This window comes from Corythoichthys intestinalis, chromosome 10, assembly GCF_030265065.1.
Source record: "Corythoichthys intestinalis isolate RoL2023-P3 chromosome 10, ASM3026506v1, whole genome shotgun sequence".
NCBI lineage: Eukaryota > Metazoa > Chordata > Actinopteri > Syngnathiformes > Syngnathidae > Corythoichthys > Corythoichthys intestinalis.
Genome location: NC_080404.1, coordinates 52,400,404 through 52,419,441, shown reverse-complemented (window position 1 = coordinate 52,419,441; position 19,038 = coordinate 52,400,404). Strand labels below are relative to the sequence as shown.

At 36.6% G+C, this 19,038-nt stretch overlaps 1 protein-coding gene across 1 annotated transcript in view; it reads right to left on the bottom strand.

The window, feature by feature from the left end:
* slc30a6 (solute carrier family 30 member 6) overlaps positions 1-19,038 on the bottom strand; it is a 146,527-nt gene that overhangs the window by 38,693 nt on the left and 88,796 nt on the right. The window lies entirely within an intron of this gene.

Genomic DNA, 19,038 nt, shown 5'->3' with positions numbered 1-19,038 from the left:
GAAAGAATGTCAATAATGTAGATGCCAGCTTGAGGATTTATTGTCATAATAAACAAATACAGTACTTATGTACTGTATGTTGAATGTATATATTCGTCTGAGTTTCATTCATTTTTTTCTTAATGCATTGCCAAAATGTATATGATCGGGAAAAATTATTGGGAATGATTGGAATTGAATCGGGAGCAAAAAAAAGCAATCGGATCGGGAAATATCGGGATCGGCAGATACTCAAACTAAAACGATCGGGATCGGATCGGGAGCAAAAAAACATGATCGGAACAACCCTACTTATTTATGTTAAATATTTCTATTGATCCTGGAAATATAGGTGATTATCTCTGCATTTGGTAATTTTAGTGCATCTAGCGTAAGATTGGAGAATTTTATGGCCATTTTATGATTTGTTATACTTAGGATTTTATTAGGGAACGACTTTGAATTTTTTGATGTCACTGCTTATGGACACTCATATATGCCAAAGGGAGGTTCCTCTTTTTGGTTGTATGTTGCTCACGGCTTTGGTTTTGAAAATACTTGAATTTTAAGTTTTGGAAAATAGGCCCCCTACGGATCGGCCCCGAGCCCTGCATTTCGTCAACTGATAGTGAAGTCTATTGTCATAGGTTTCACAAATGTGGTCAAAATGTAAAAATAATCCAGATTTCATGTGAGACATGAAATTTATTCAGTTTAAACATGTACCATGTCAAAACGTTTGTAAAATTTACCACGGCAAAACTTTCCACATTCTAACGTGAAATTCATCGTTTTGTCAATGAGTTAAAGTACATTTTTGGCTGACTTTCTCGCTATACTGCGATGACTTTGCTGGCCGCGGCTGGTCTAACAAGAACGCTTCGTCCGGGCCCACTCGCGGCTGGGCTAATCGCCCCCGACGGCCCAACACAATAGACACACACACGCAGGCGGTTTAATGAAAGAAGATGGCGGCTGCTGGAGCGTAGACGGCGAGGTCAGCGGGTGTGTGTGTGTGTGTAAGCTGTAAAAAAAAAAAAAAAAAATGAAAAGGACAAATGAGCAGCACACACACTTAGGTGGCGACACACAGGGGCGACGTAGGAAGCGACAGTGAAAAAGGAGTCGAGGGAGCGGGCGGCCGCACGGCCCATGAAGTACTTCGGGCCCACAAAATGGCGGCCGGGGAAGCTCGGCGTGACCGCCCCACGTGACTCCGCCTCCACTTTGTCAAGGACGTGTCGGGATAGCGGTTCTGGTTCTGGCTGGGGCTCGCGTCTTGTTCAAGGCAAGTCTCTTTTCTACGCGCTAAGCATTTTCCCGCAAGACGATATAAGACCGTTTCAAATCATTATCAGCGAGTTTGCTGCAGGTTGGCGTTTAAATAGTTTTACGTGTTGAATTAGAAGGAAAATAAAAATCCCACGTTTCATGGCGTGCGTTTCCTGGCCAGCAAAATTCAAATCAAGAAAATAAGGAATTGTAAATAGTATTGTCACACACAATCAAGCTATTTTAGATTTTTATATGGTTGAACTAAAGAATAAAATTTATTCTATTTAATTGTCTGTTTCTTCATTCGACGAGTATTTTTGTCTTCTTGTATTTTTTTAAAACTATATTTGTATTTTTATATGGTATACAAAAATAATAAAGGAACAAAAACAAAATGTTTTATGTTTGGGCACTTTCATTTTCAACACGTAAAGGTCAATGATAACATTTCTGAAGCTCAATTTCTTAAGAAAAAACATTAGATGGAGTAAATAGGATTTAAAATATATGAACAAAAATATTAAGTAAATTTTAAATTGAATGCGATGATAATATGGTATGTATTATGAGATGAGATTACGGCAAATGAATGAACAGAATTGTTAATGTCATAAAATTCATTTGGCAAACACATTTATGAAACTAATTATGCAAAAATTATATATATTTGCCGTTAGTATTCCAAAAGGATTTCCATTATGCAAACAAAATGAAATCAAATGGATTGTTTATTGTTTTCTATGTTAGATTAATTTAGCAAAAATGGCAAGAGGTTTAACAAAGAACCCTAAAATCACATTTATTTTTGGTGCAGCAGTGTGCGACCGACCTTGTGCAAATCAAACATTTCCATACTATTTTTATGATGCGTATCGCGTGGACGGGCTTCGATCACGTTAAATATGATGCCTTTTTTTTATTATTATTATTTTGAAAGTTCTACATTTGTAGCTTAAGAAAAAACCCAAAACATTCCTATGGACATGATTTTATTGCAATGATTTTGTGTCCTTCTAAAGCTTTCAAAAGCGTCATGTAGAAACATTACCATTTGAATTGATGCCGCACAGTCAAAACATTTCATGACATCGACGTTAATCTGGCATTTTGAAATTTCAAATACAAAACATGTCAATCATTGGGCTGCAGTAAAGACAAAACAAAACAAAATACTCTTCATGTAAACCCTTTATTGCCAAATGTATCACATTTGATACTCCTAAAATGTCATAATTTTGAGACTAATTCAGAATTTTGACATTTCATTTTGAAAAAAAAATGGATGCAAGTCAACACATGCATCTGCAGGTACCATGAGGTAAAAAGAACAGGATTTAGCAAGGGTTATAGATATTAGAGCGCTTATTACACATATTCATTTTGACTTTTCTTTTTACAAATTTGAAAAAAAAAAGGTTTCATTAGGACCTTATTTTTCAAATTTTGGGATTTTCTGATAATTGCTTCCTGTTGCAGGTATTTAAGGGTTAAAATAGTCAACAATTAGTAGTAATAGCAAATATACTGATACTGATATACAAAATATACTGATAGTCATTTATTAATTTTATTTATTATTATAGGCATTAATCACATATATATATATTAAAAAAAAAAAAAAAAAAGGACTGGAAAGATGTCATTTATGGACGAAAAAAAAAAAAAAAACGTACAAATGATGACGTGATACGAAACGGGACATGATCACGTAATTTTCAAAGGATCGGCGTCGAGTAAGAAATGTAACTTACTGGCTGCCATTGACGGCGACAGACGCCCAATCCATTTTACCTTCAATTGTAGTAAAACATGGTCACTCAATGCCAGCTTTCCCAGTTGAAATGTCTAGAACTGTCAATAGCACTGATTAAGTTAAAAGCATCTAATTAATAGAGATATATTGTAACATACCCACAGTACATTTTATTTTATATAAATACACTACTGAAACAAACTGCTGAACAAAGAAAATGTCCAGCGACAACAAAAAAGGTCAAGAAAATCACAACTAAAATTGCTCAATTTATCACACTGAACGACCAATGTCATTTGTTTTGGTAAAAGTTTATTTTTAAAACAAAATATTTCAACAAAATCCTTATTTTGTGATTTTTTTTCACATTGTTGAAACCACTGCTATAGTAATAACCCATTAATAACCCATTTATAAGGCTATCATGGACGGATAGCTTTTTTGAATTGGGGAAAAATGGCTTTTTTCCCCTCCTTAATACATTTCTAAGGTATCGGTATCGGCAGATCTTCAAAATCGGGTGACTAGGCCTCCCGTGCAAAAAATATCTCTTTGCGACATCCATGTGTTGGACCAAATTAGGAATATTTTAAACACTCGTCTCTGAATGACACGCTTTGTCTATCACAGTAATCAACATTGCACTACTCAAATGAAATATCACTATACACATTAAAAAAAAAAAAAAAATTGAACGTGATCATTATACTAAGCCTTCTTACACTATTTACCGTGTTACATCATTGCCTTAATATCTTAATGTCCACCGTTTGCTTACATGTATTACACGTCTGTAAAGACCTTTAAATTATTTTCGATGATTTAAGGCTAAAAATAAAATGTGACTTATTTTATTCCAACTAAAAAATGTCATCATATTCACTCAATGCTACAATAGGAACAACCCAAAAAGGATTATTGTTATTATTAGTGAAGGTCTCATGGCTGTTTATGAGAGTGTGTCATTGCAGGCAAATGCGTGTGTGTGTGTTAGCACATTAGCTGCTACGGCTAATGTTGTGTAAACATGTTTAATGGGGTTGGCGGACGTGGATCAGCTCACACGTTTCATACAAACACAAGCTCGTCACACAAATACAACATGGAGAAACACAAAAAATGACTACACTACATTACTCACTCTTAAACAGACACGCACACTAATATACAGTATATATGAATATATTAGGGGTGGGACTTGTTTCAAAAAATATATTTATGATTATATAATAATTATTTAGAGCAGGGGTCCCCAAACTTTTTCCTGTGAGGGCCACATAACTTTTCCCTTCTCTGATGAGGGGCCGGGTCAGTTTGTAACAGAAAAAGTGACGATTGCAGGAGTGCCTAAATGTAAAAATTTGTTGTTTTTCAGAGAGCCACAATCAGATAACCCATTCTGGATTCTTCATGGAACAAAAGTAAATAAAATTAAAAAATATATGATATTATATTATTATTATTAGGGCTGTCAAAATTATCGCGTTAACGGGCAGTAATCAATTTTTAAAATTAATCACGTTAAAATATTTGACGCAATTACCGCACATGCCCCGCTCAGATTAAAATGACAGCAGTGTAATGTCCGCTTGTTACTTGTTTTTTTGTGTTTGGCGCCCTTTACTGGCGCTTGGGTCCAAATGATTTTATTTTACAATGAGTGAGCATGGTGTAATTATTGACATCAACAATGGTGAGCTACTAGTTTATTTTTTGATTGAAAATTTTACAAATTTTAATAAAACAAAAACATCAAGAGGGGTTTTAATATAAAATTTCTAAAACTTGTACTAACATTTATCTTTTAAGAACTACAAGTCTTTCTATCCATGGATCGCTTTAAGAGAATGTTAATGTTAATGCCATCTTGTTGATTTATTGTTATAGTAAACAAATACAGTACTTATGTACCGTATGTTGAATGTATAGATCCGTCTTGTGTCTTATCTTTCCATTCCAACAATTTACAGAAAAATATGATATATTTTATAGATGGTTTGAATTGTGATTAATTATGATTAATTAATTTTTAAGCTGTAATTAACTCGATTAAAAATTTTAATCGTTTGAGAGCTCTAAATATTATATAATATTATATAATAATAAATAACACTATTAATTAAATAGATAATAACTCGGGTTGTTCCGATCATGTTTTTTTTCTTCCGATTCGATCCCGATCGTTTTAGTTTGAGTATCTGCCAATCCCGATATTTCCCGATCCGATTGCTTTTTTTTTGTGCTCCCGATTCAATTCCAATCATTCCCGATCATATACATTTTGGCAATGCATTAAGACAAAAAATGAATAAAACTCGGACGAATATATACATTTAACATACAGTACATAAGTACTGTATTTGTTTATTATGACAATAAATCCTCAAGATGGCATTTACATTATTAACATTCTTTCTGTGAGAGGGCTCCACGGGTAGAAAGACTTGTAATTCTTAAAGATAAATGTGACTTTGTATATTGTAACTAAATATTGCCATCTAGTGTATTTGTTGAGCTTTCAGTAAATGATACTGTAGCCATCTGTTCTGCCCAAATGCATGATGGGAAGTGCAACCATGACTGTGCGTAGTGGTACCAATTGATATATATTCTCTGCGTTGGGAAATAACATAGGGTGTTAAGAAAAAGATCAATTACTACCTTTCTTCCCCACATTGCTTCCCATGATAATTCAAATCGTAGGGAGAGGGATTGTAAGGCTTTAGCCAATTAAAAAAAGGCTCTAAAGGCTGCCAAAATTCACTCTACTCATTATACGCTGCCTTTTAGCTCTATATATAGGTAAAACGGCGCCATTACAGATTGAACGCGACAATGCGTGAGTGGGTCGTGCAGCGCATGCGTTAATCGCGTTAAATATTTTAACGTGATAAATTTTTTTAAAAATTAATTACCGCCGTTAACGGGATAAATTTTATAACCCTACCTTAAGCCTAAACTAAAGACTCTGGATGAGTGTAACATATTATGTCTGTAACGTTAAATACAATTAGAAAATGATTTAATTAAAAAAAATGTATATATATTAAAAAAAGGCATGTCCGATATTTTTTTGGCGATTCCGATACTTTGAAAATAACGTCATTGGACCCGATCGATCGGCATCCCGATTAGGGCTGCAGCTATCGAATATTTTAGTTGTCGATTAATCGATGGACTTGTTAGTTCGAATAATCGAGTAATCAGATAAGGAACATGAAAAATGAATATACCTGAGCTGAGCCTCAAACAGTATATATATATATTTTTTTAAGTGAAGATCTATGTACAACAAAAGAACAATTGGCTAATGTACATAGAAAAAGTCCGCTAGCTTAAATGCTATAAAATGCCAAAGTTTTTTTTTTTTTTTACAATGCTCTTAACGAATGGTTCAGACACATATTCCCACAAAAAACGGCTAAATATACCTATGAACTAAATTATAAATGCATAAAAAAAAAACCATTAGCTCAAACTCAAAAACTTAGCTTACGTTAGTCTTAACAGGTAGCAGTTGGATTCAGCCACGTGAAAAGAGGCAGACCAGAGGGCAGTGTATCCACCCTAATCTATAATAATCTAAATGCAAACACTTTCAAAATAAACCATTACAACGCCACTTTAATTAAACGAATACTCGAAGCAACAAAATTTAATTCGAATATTTTTTTCTAATCGAATACTCGAGTTAATCGATTAATCCTTGCAGCACTAATCCCGATCGATCGGGACATCTCTAATAATAACCAAATAACCCTCTCTGCGTTCTTCACAGAAAAAACCCAGAAAATAAATAACAATATTGAAAAAAAATATATATATATACAGTGCCTTGCAAAAGTATTCGGCCCCCTTGAACCTTGCAACCTTTCGCCACATTTCAGGCTTCAAACATAAAGATATAAAATTTTAATTTTTTTGTCAAGAATCAACAACAAGTGGGACACAATCGTGAAGTGGAACAAAATTTATTGGATAATTTAAACTTTTTTAACAAATAAAAAACTGAAAAGTGGGGCGTGCAATATTATTCGGCCCCCTTGCGTTAATACTTTGTAGCGCCACCTTTTGCTCCAATTACAGCTGCAAGTCGCTTGGGGTATGTTTCTATCAGTTTTGCACATCGAGAGACTGACATTCTTGCCCATTCTTCCTTGCAAAACAGCTCGAGCTCAGTGAGGTTGGATGGAGAGTGTTTGTGAACAGCAGTCTTCAGCTCTTTCCACAGATTCTCGATTGGATTCAGGTCTGGACTTTGACTTGGCCATTCTAACACCTGGATACGTTTATTTTTTTAACCATTCCATTGTAGATTTGGCTTTATGTTTTGGATCATTGTCCTGTTGGAAGATAAATCTCCGTCCGAGTCTCAGGTCTTGTGCAGATACCAACAGGTTTTCTTCCAGAATGTTCCTGTATTTGGCTGCATCCATCTTCCCGTCAATTTTAACCATCTTTCCTGTCCTTGCTGAAGAAAAGCAGGCCCAAACCATGATGCTGCCACCACCATGTTTGACAGTGAGGATGGTGTGTTCAGGGTGATGAGCTGTATTGCTTTTACGCCAAACATATCGTTTTGCATTGTGGCCAAAAAGTTCAATTTTGGTTTCATCTGACCAGAGCACCATCTTCCACATGTTTGGTGTGTCTCCCAGGTGGCTTGTGGCAAACTTTAAACGAGACTTTTTATGGATATCTTTGAGAAATGGCTTTCTTCTTGCCACTCTTCCATAAAGGCCAGATTTGTGCAGTGTACGACTGATTGTTGTCCTATGGACAGACTCTCCCACCTCAGCTGTAGATCTCTGCAGTTCATCCAGAGTGATCATGGGCCTCTTGGCTGCATCTCTGATCAGTTTTCTCCTTGTTTGAGAAGAAAGTTTGGAAGGACGGCCGGGTCATGGTAGATTTGCAGTGGTCTGATGCTCCTTCCATTTCAATATGATGGCTTGCACAGTGCTCCTTGAGATGTTTAAAGCTTGGGAAATCTTTTTGTATCCAAATCCGGCTTTAAACTTCTCCAAAACAGTATCTCGGACCTGCCTGGTGTGTTCCTTGGTTTTCATAATGCTCTCTGCACTTTAAACAGAACCCTGAGACTATCACAGAGCAGGTGCATTTATACGGAGACTTGATTACACACAGGTGGATTCTATTTATCATCATCGGTCATTTAGGACAACATTGGATCATTCAGAGATCCTCACTGAACTTCTGGAGTGAGTTTGCTGCACTGAAAGTAAAGGGGCCGAATAATATTGCACGCCCCACTTTTCAGTTTTTTATTTGTTAAAAAAGTTTAAATTATCCAATAAATGTTGTTCCACTTCACGATTGTGTCCCACTTGTTGTTGATTCTTGACAAAAAAATTAAATTTCATATCTTTATGTTTGAAGCCTGAAATGTGGCGAAAGGTTGCAAGATTCAAGGGGGCCGAATACTTTTGCAAGGCACTGTATATATATTGTTCAGTGGGGCGGACCAAATGTGGAGGCGGGCCGCAGTTTAGGGACCACTGATTTAGAGGCATTGTAATGAAATAATCTTGATTCGTCACATTTTTTTTTTCTTAATTTGACAGGATTTTAGTATGCAGTGGTCAAATGTTTTAAGACACTTAACCATTTAGTAGGATTGACCCCATGTGTATTATGTAATTATTTAAAAATAGTTCAATACTGTAGATAACTAATGACCCCGCCCAAAAAATCTTAACGTGTCATTTATAGACTTTTAGAAAAGACGTTCCCAGTCAAAATGGATTTGAGGTCAATCGGCAACAATTGCACTGTGATCAATAGCAGTCAGTATAAAGTTAATGGTAATGAAATTCCTCTTTTCAAACCTCATCGTACAGTGAGCCCTCCAGTTTCGCGGTTAATGCGAAGTAATGGCGGAGTAAACATATGCGGAGATTATGTCATTTCATGTAATTGACTTTCCTATACAAGATTTTATAATTAAGATTTTGCCGGGACAAAATGTTGTCTATAAAAGTTGTAAAGCAATAAAACAAACAACAAAAATGTACAAAAAAATATTTTTGTAATGGGTCATAGACTTCATAATTAGGGCTGTCAAATGATTAAAATTTTGAATCAAGTTAATCACAGTTTAAAAATTAATCGTAATTAATCGCAATTCAAACCATCTATAAAATATGCCATATTTTTCTGTAAATTATTGTTGGAATGGAAAGATAAGACACAAGATGGATATATACTTTCAACATACTGTACATGAGTACTGTATTTGTTTATTATAACAATAAATCAACAAGATGGCATTAACATTATTAACATTCTGTTAAAGCGATCCATGGATAAAGATTTGTAGTTCTTAAAAGATAAATGTTAGTACAAGTTATAGATTTTTTTTAAATTAAAACCCTTCTTAATGTTTTTGTCAAATTTTCAATCAAAAAATAAACTTGTAGCTCGCCATTGTTGATGTCAATAATTACACAATTCTCATGGTGCTGAAACCCATAAAATCAGTCACACCCAAGCGCCAGCAGAGGGCGACAAAACACAAAAACACACAAGTAACAAGTGGACATCACATTGTGCTGTCATTTTAATCTGTTTGAGTGGGGCATGTGCGTTAATTGCGTCAAATATTTTAACGTGATTAATTTAAAAAATTAATTACCGCCCGTTAACGCGATAATTTTGACAGCCCTATTCATAATATATTAACGTGACACATTCCCCATTCACTGCGTCACGCCTTCCAGAGGGGGGTCCCACACTACGCTTCATTTATTAGCAGTTGGTCACATGCAGCGATCTAATGCCGGATTTATGTTGAAAAAGTACGAAAGCCGTACTGCATACAAACAGGAAGGATAATCTCAGGAGTGATTTGTTCAAGGATTCAAGGTAATTATTATATTTTTCGTACCATGCATGCATTATGAAACGTTGTGAAAAAAATACTTCACAATATTTACTTAAAATAACTGCGAACTGTCCGTTTTTTTGCTTTTATCCAAGTGTCGAGACTGTTTTACATTCATATCTATAAAGAATTCAGGGATTTAAGTATTTGTTTAGAAGAATTTTCAACGCAAAAAACTCTTTGTGGTACTAAGGGGGCCGTCACAGTGACTTAAACATTATCAGCATATTATTTACGTAAAATAAATGCTAACTGCCTGTAAAAAATTTTTGTGCTTCTAAACAAGAATCTAGACTGTTTTACGTCCATATCTATAAATAATTCAGGGATTTATTCACAAGAATTTTCACCGGAAAAAGCTCTTTATTTACATACGGTGGCCGCTAATTTCCTTACTGACTAGCCTCATAGTTCGCAATATTTATTTAAAATAAATGCTACCTGCATGTTTTTTTTTTTTTTTTTTGCTTTTAACCAAGAACCGAGAATGTCTTAAGTCCATATCTATAAAGAAAAATTCAGGGATTAAGCAATTATTCACAAGAATTTTTAACAGAAAACACTCCTTGTTTACATATGGCGGCCGCTAATTTGCTTACTGACTGGCCTTATAGTTAGCAATATTTACGTAAAATAAATGCTAACTGCACATTTTTTTTCCCATTTAACCAAGAATCAAGACTGTTTTACGTCCATATCTATCAAGAATACAGGGATTTAAGCATTTATTCACAAGAATTCTCAACGAAAAAAAGCTATTAGTCTGTGATATGGCGGCCGCTAATTTGCTTAATGACTAGCATCATAGTTTGCTATATTTATGTAAAATAAATGCTAACTGCACGTGTTTTTTTTTTTTTTTTGTTTGTTTTACATCCATATCTATAAAGAATTCAGGGATTTAAGCATTTATTCACAATAATTTTCAACGAAAAAAGCTCTTTGTCTGTGATTCCACTGGGTCAGCTTTAACGGCCACGCCAACAATGCAGCCCCCCCCCCCCAATCAATCGGGCCCGCGCCCAATATATTATGAAGTCTATGAATGGGTCAAATTTATTTTTCAAACAGTTCATGTGACTGGCACCTGAGAGACGGCCATTTGCTTTGCTTAGCCAAAACAAGATGGATATACGTTATTTTTTCAAGCCTAAGCTTTCAAAAGCGACAACAATAACTGAGCGAGAATCAAGGGTTGAAGATGTAAACCATGAAACATCGGAGAGCACTGCCAAAATGGTGAGCGGAGTTTCAGTTTGCCCTACCAAAGACTTTAATTGTACAACAGAGCCACCACAAGGCGCACCATATTCAATGGACGGCGATCTTGGCCAAAAGCATAGCTGTCCTAAGCAGCCTGATTTCTTAAAAATGATTAAAAAAAAAAAACAACAAAAAACTCAACATTTTCTAATTAATTGAAAAAATCAGCGATGGATTGAGGGCGCGAAGTTTGAAGCACGAAGTCGCGAGGGATCACCCTAGTTTTTCGCGGTTAATGGGGGGGTCGCAGCGAGAACCAAAAGTGTTTTTTGCCATGTGACAAAATGGATTTCAACATGTGGCATTTTTTTGTGGAAAAATGGATTTTGGTATGCTGCATTTTTTTGGTATGTGACGTTCTTGATGGTCATGCACGTCCATGCCATTGACAGCTATGCATGTCCAAATTTTCCATTCATTTTAAATGGCAAAAAAACATGTGTGGCTGGGATTTTTGGCTGTACACTTACCATTACAGCGCATTGACATTTAACTGGCACCCACATACCAATAAAAATGCCATATGGTAAAATCCATTTTGCCACATGGCAAAAAAAAAAATGCCACATGGCAAAATCCATTTTGCCACATGGCAAAAAATGCCACATGGCAAAATCCATTTTGCCACATGGCAAACAAATGCCACATTGCAAAATCCATTTTGCCACACAGCAAAAAAAAAAGCCACATGGCAAAATCCATTTTGCCAGATGGCAAAAAAATGCCACATGGCAAAACCCATTTTGCCACATGGCATAATAAATTTTGCCACATGGCAAATACCACTTTTTGTTCTCACCCCTGCTGTAATGGGGACCAGAACCCGCCGCGATAAGTGGGAAAAACCGCGACGTAGACCCCGCCCCAACAATTTTCTTTGTTAGGGATGACAAATTTTTATTTATTTTTTGTGTTCAATTGATTTATTCAGTTTTAGCATTGGAAAGAGATGTATATATTATATGTTTTTTTTCCACTTTTTTTCCCCCAAAGTGTAATTTAAAAAAGAAAAAACTTTTATGTATATATTTATCTTAATGTTTTTAAGCAGTTCAGATGTAATAATTATGATAAGCTTTAAACATGTTACTGTCCCACCAAAATATTTTTAAAAAGAATAACGTTGAAAAATGCTTGTCTTCATTAAATGCTTCATTGACATTGCGGCACCTTGAAGTTTGTTTCCAAGCTTCTCTGGTAAGATCAAACCTTAACGCCTGTCAATCATCGTTAACTTTAACAAGCAACTCCAGTGCACTGCCTGACCAAGAAAAGCAGCAGGAGGGAGAGTGAGACTACGTGATCAGATCGTGACAGCTTTTAATTGGAAAAAAAAATCTGCGATCAAATGAGGGCGCGAAGTTTGAAGCGCTAAGTATCGAGGGAACACTGTATTCACGTTTAATAAACCAACGTGATGAAGTTGACCAACACGTGACATGTTTTCTGGCCCCGCCTCCTAGAAGAAAGCGAGGACATTCGCATCTTACCGATGGATCCAATGCGAGATGATGCAAAAACACTTTTTTCTCTTTTTGTTCCAGAACCAAAATTTTTTTCGCACCATTAACCAATCGGGCTGTCCCGATTGGCCGTTTCCCCGGGACGACCCGCCCCCTACCACTGACGGCGTCGGAAGCGTTTGCGAGCTGTCGCGACAAGAAAAGTCGTCTCAAGTTCACAAAATGACAAGAAAGTGTTTCTATTTAGAGGCGGAGGCCATCTTCGTCACGTGACCCCCGTGGGGCTTGTTTATTGGCCGACACGCGTGACCCCTCACGCCCCCGTGGGCTGTTCCGTGTGTATAGAAACACACGTCACCTCCGACGACCTTACAGCGTTCCGCACTTAGGGCCAAACCCACGCGCATGCCGTGCTAAAAATGGGCTTGCGTAAGCATATTGATAGCATGACAGCTCAACAATCAACATGCATGTTTTTGTTTCATCGCCGTCAATGAGACTCGTTGATGCCGACGTGACCTGCGGCATCACGCACGCACACACAAGAAGCACACACACATGCGCATGTTGTGCTGGCTGCTAAGCGAAGAGGCGTGGAGCTGTCAAACAACATCACTATCAAAGAGGGACAAGTTCTAATTCAGCTCAATGGCGCCGCCCTGCTGTGTTCACGTATGTACTGCACCTGCTTTGATACAGAGAATGACCAAACATAATACCTAAACACACAGAGTTAAGTATTACATAAATGTGTGAGTCAAAAGTGTATTTCAATTTGAATTTGAGTTTTAAATAATAGAAAACAAAAGAATCAAATGAATCCAGCCATGCCAAAAAAAAAAAAAAGTCCAGTTTCACGTTTTTACATGATGGCACATTTTTATATATTTTCTCATTTTAACTTGGTATCATATAAAAAAATGATTTCTGTTTTTACATGATATGCATTCCTGTTTTCACATCATAGGACATTTTACAATATAACATTTTTACACAACATTTATCATAATCATTTGTCATCACGTTTTTACATAATCACGTAAAAACTAGGGCTGTCAAAATTATCGCGTTAACGGGCAGTAATTAATTTTTTAAATGAATCACGTTAAATATTTGACGCATTTAACGCACATGCCCCGCTCAAACAGATTAAAATGACAGCACAGTGCAATGTCCACTTGTTACCTGTGTTTTTTGGAGTTTTGTCACCCTCTGCTGGCGCTTGGGTGCGACTGATTTTATAGGCTTCAGCACCCATGAGCATGGTGTAATTATTGACATCAACAATGGCGAGCTACTAGTTTATTTTTTGATTGAAAATTTTACAAATTTTATTAAAACAAAAACATTAAGAGGGGTTTTAATATAAAATTTCTATAACTTGTACTAACATTTATCTTTTAAGGAGTACAAGTCTTTCTATCCATGGATCGCTTTAACAGAATGTTAATAATGTTAACGATATCTTGTTGATTTATTGTTATAATAAAGAAATACAGTACTTATATACCGTATGTTGAATGTATATACCCATCTTGTGTCTTATCTTTCCATTCCAACAATAATTTACAGAAAAATATGGCATATTTTAGAGATGGTCTGAATTGCGATTAATTACGATTAATTAATGTTTAAGCTGTAATTAACTCTATTAAAAATTTTAATCGTTTGACAGCCCTAGTAAAAACATGATTGTGTTTTTACATTTTCTCGTATTAATGTGACAGTATCATGTACGAACATGGTTTTAGATGATACATTTTAATGGTTTTAGATAATAATGATCTGTTTTTTACATTATATATTTTACATGATAATCCCGTTTCAATGACATTTTAAAAAATTCTAACTTTTTTAAAAATTGCAAAATTTCAAAATATATATATTTTTAGAGTAAAAGAAAGTTTAACTGCCATTGATGGCAACACAATAGGCATCCAACCCATTTGAACTGGAAGGGCTGGCAGAAAATTACATTCACCATCATGACATTAAAAAAAAAAAAAAAAAAAAAAAAACATTTTTCCTAATGATAAAGAATTCTTTACCATTGACAGTGATAGATGTCAAATCCATATCGCAATCAATGAATGGTCTATAAAACCATGCCAGTCCAAATGGATTGGATATCAGCAGCCAATGAATTCAAGTCTTAAGCGTCACCATGTGATGATGTCACAACACGAACATTTGGATGCCAAGGACACAAGTAATAAAAGTTTCTCAAATAACGCGTTAAATTGTGTTTATTACTTCTTGCCCTTAGAAAATCAAAGGTTGTTCTTATTTAAACATGAAAAAAAAAAAACAGAGTCCTTCATGAGTTCTGATTGGTCAATTTTTGACTTGGCTCCAATCATTTGGGTGTGTAATGTGTGTAGTGGTGGGTAGAGCTTCCCAAGGTTCTGTAGTTGTGAGAGGACCCGAGTCCGTACCCGCCAACCAGCCCGGGCGCACGGAGTCCCAGGACGGCGCCGTATGGCCCGTGGGGGTGTTGGTGCCGGTGAGCGGTGGACGGGAGCACCACGGGCTGAGCGTTCCTGCCCGGCGTGTTGAAGGAAAACTCGGGCGGCGGGCTGCTGGGCTTGGAGGGAGTCGACGTCAGCCGATCCGCTTCGGGCGCCGGGAGCGAGGACAGGCCGGCGTATCCTTCGGGCGGCGCCGAGGACGGGGAGAGCGCCCCCGTGAGGAGGGGCCGCGTCCAGTCGTCTTTGAAGATCTGCACGGTGAGCGTGGACACCAGCGGCAGCAGGCGATTGGTCACGTGGGCCAGAACCAGTTGCTCGTTGGCGTCCCGACGGATACGCACGTGGGCCGAACCGGCCTGGGGACACAACCGACGGGCAACGTCAACATTGCCGGACTCGGCCGCGTACGAATTGACGGCAATTGAGGATGATATAATGAGGAGAATAGATTTGGACAGGGACCTTGACAGTGATAAATGTTTATTCCATATGGACTTCGAGGGTGACGACGAATATTTAAAAAAAAATATATATATATTGTTTTTTAAAAATTTTATCATTAAAAGTGCAAGTTAACTCATTAACTCTTTTGCTTTCAGATATCTGTACAGTATTCACAGACTGTGTTGTGGTAGTTTGTAAAAGAAGCATGACATATAAGATAATTAATTATACGATAAACTCATTAAGTCTGATTACCAGAGATAAATACATACATACACACATATGCATACATACAAATATACATACATATATACACATGCATACACACACATACTGGATATATATGGCGGAAAACACTGACAAGGCTGAAAAAGCACTTTCTGCTCTTGCACCCCTCTTTAAAATAAACTGCTGTATTATTTAAGCCAAAACAACAATATTATAGAACAATATGTCTATATGCTGCCATAGTAGTTTCATGGCGTATTAAGCCCCCGAACTATTTTTAATTTGTCCGTTTTACCCTGGAGACACCCATTTACAGACGCCGCGCAACCGCTTTTGTTTCAACCCAGCCATAAAAAGAATTATATTAATATTTCAAAATGTCTATCATTTTTGCTGACAATCATTAATTGATGTCTAATAGTTTAAAAAAAAAAAAAAAAAAGACTAGTAAATTATTCACTCGCATATTTTAAACTTTCAAAAAAATTACGTCACAATGAAAAAAATTGTGTCTGTAAATAGGTCACGGATATCTACCTCATAACTATCATTTAATTGTATTTTTTTATACTGTCGCATTTTCCCCGATATTTTAGATGATCCAAATAAAGAAAAATAAAAAACGTTTAAAAGGGTAAATATTCGAAAAAGAAAATCTCGACCACTTATTCATGTGTGCAATTTCCCTTAAAATCTCCCAAAACTCCAGCTGTGGCCATTCACAGCTGTGTCTTGACAGTCTGTGAAACAGGCAGAAAAGAATTTTTGGATTGAAATAAGGTAAGTACACGATAATATCTCGTTAAAGTCATGACGTCTTTAACCCTTTAACACCGAACGTGTCGGATGCGACACGTTTAAGCATATCATCTTTGAAGCCTCGTAACGCTGTAATTACGTCACCCACGTGCCCCTGGTTGCTCTCGTTTGAAAGTACGGAAGTTGATGTCCACACCAGTTTTTATTTGAAGTCAATCGACCAAGTAAAACGGGAGATAATGTCATTTGAGTTTTTTAGTTTTATTGCACTCATAAATATGCATTGACACGCAGCATGGACCATGTGTCTATCTCCATATTTCCATCATTTCTTGTCCTTTTTTCAAAACCGAAAGCAGCACAAAAGACTACATATCCCAAGGGCCGTTGTGATGTCAAGAAGGACGAACCTAATGTGAACATTTTTAATAAATTGACGAGCAAAGCGTCAACTAAGGGAAAGGAGACACGCGTAGCAAGCAACGGCCGGTTGGATTGAGCTAGCGACTTTGAAACGTGCAGAATGAATCGAAAACTAAATTCAGCGCAAGCTAATGCATTATTTCATCAACTCAAGGAATAGGATGAGCTCTATTTGTCATCGTTTTCCTCAGATCAGTCGGCGTCTCGGCGAGTAGAGGTTACATCAGCGCGCAAACGGCGGATGAGTAGGCTGTGTGACGTCGTATGTGACGCAGCTTAGTGACATGTTCAAAAACAAACTTTATTGAGTGCGCAAAAAAAAACTTAATTGGGTCGCATGCCTAAAAAAATTTGAATTGAACTTAACTACTTGTCAATATTTTTGAAAATACTTTTTTTTTCAATGTTTGTTATTTTTTCTTCACAATGAATCTTTTCAATTTTTATATAGATGTGTGTTCGAGAAGCTTGATTGCATGTACATATATACCTTTGATAAGGTGATGGGTACAATACCTAACTTAACAAAGAGATATCCTCCAAACCCTTTTTGTGTTGGATAATATATATATAATCACTATTTTGCACTGTATATAACATGTTTTGACCATAGTATGTGTGAAGGCCAAAAACGCCTATGACCATAGCTGCTGTTTGTGTTGAATTGTCAAACATAAAACTATTCAATCTTATTTTTTTCTATTGAATGTTTATCCTAGCAAGTTAAATAAATATTATCAAGCTTCAAAACGGTTGGTCGAGCATGTTTGGTTGTCAGTGGGACTTCAACATTACAAATTTTGAAAAAAGATTTTGGGATTTTTTTTGTCTTTTTGGGTCCAAAATGTGGATTAAAGTTGGTCAGTGAAGAAAACAACAGTTTGGACATTAAGTTCAAGGTATCCTGAAAAAAGGGACCCAACTTGGCCATTGCGAACAGTTTTTTCTTTGAAATATAAAGGCAACATCAAAGGCATGCAAATTCGGCCAAAATAGGCTTAGGTGTTATAGGGGTAATTATGCACTCTCATGCTCTCACCTTGAGTTAGCGTTCAGGGGTTTAATTTTTTGTTTTTTTTAATGCCCTCCTGTTAAAAATGTTTCTTCCCCCAGAAAACTGAGATTTTAAGCTTTCCAATGATGTATCACACATGCATATAGGACAATTTTGAGATCTGACCGAATTGGGGGTCTCAGAGTGGAACTTCAAGTCACCCGAGTGTTGTCCACCATAAATATATCTACACAGTGCTGGCCAAAAGTATTGGCACCCCTGCAATTGTGTCAGATAATGCTCAATTTCTCCCAGAAAATGATTGTAATTACAAATGCTTTGGTAGTAATATCTTCATTTATTTTGCTTGCAATGAAAAAACACTAAAGAGAATGACAAAAAAAATTAAATCATTATCATTTTACAGAATTGCAGGGGTGCCAATACTTTGGCCAGCACTGTATACACAGTATTTGCAGTATGTGTTGTGGTAGTTTGGACATCTATCATCATCTTAGGGCAACAAGTGCTGCTTGTTTATTACAGTGTGCATAGCTGGTGACCATGTTGGGTAGGGCAACCAGCGGTTGGAAACTAGTTCTCAAAAAGTACATACTGCACAGAATCCGCGCGTTATTTCTTAGTATTTCCTGGTAGTGATTATGTAATTTTAGTGCCCTATCGGCTACTTGTGAATCACCTGTTGCGATGACCCCATAACAAAACACAAGTGGGAATTTTGGTATTTTCTATTGAATGCAGCTTTTTTTCTTCTTTGAAGCCAGTCTGTGACCCCTCTGTCATCTCATCGTTGTCTCATTTACCCTTTCCAGTTAACTGTTCCAGTCTGGGGCCTTGTATTACGACATACTTATACACCTTCAGGGTTACGTGGCGTTGTTACGTGCACTAACACGTTATCAAATGTCGGTCGATCTCGTCGGTGAAGCTTAAATGAATCTTTTTCAACGGTCTGTTTTCCTTTCAAGAAGAAAAACATCAATGTTTGTTGTCAAATCGGCTCGACTAAAAGCATCGAGCGTTCACTTTGTCGCGCACGCGTTACGCGCGCTCAGACTCCCCGG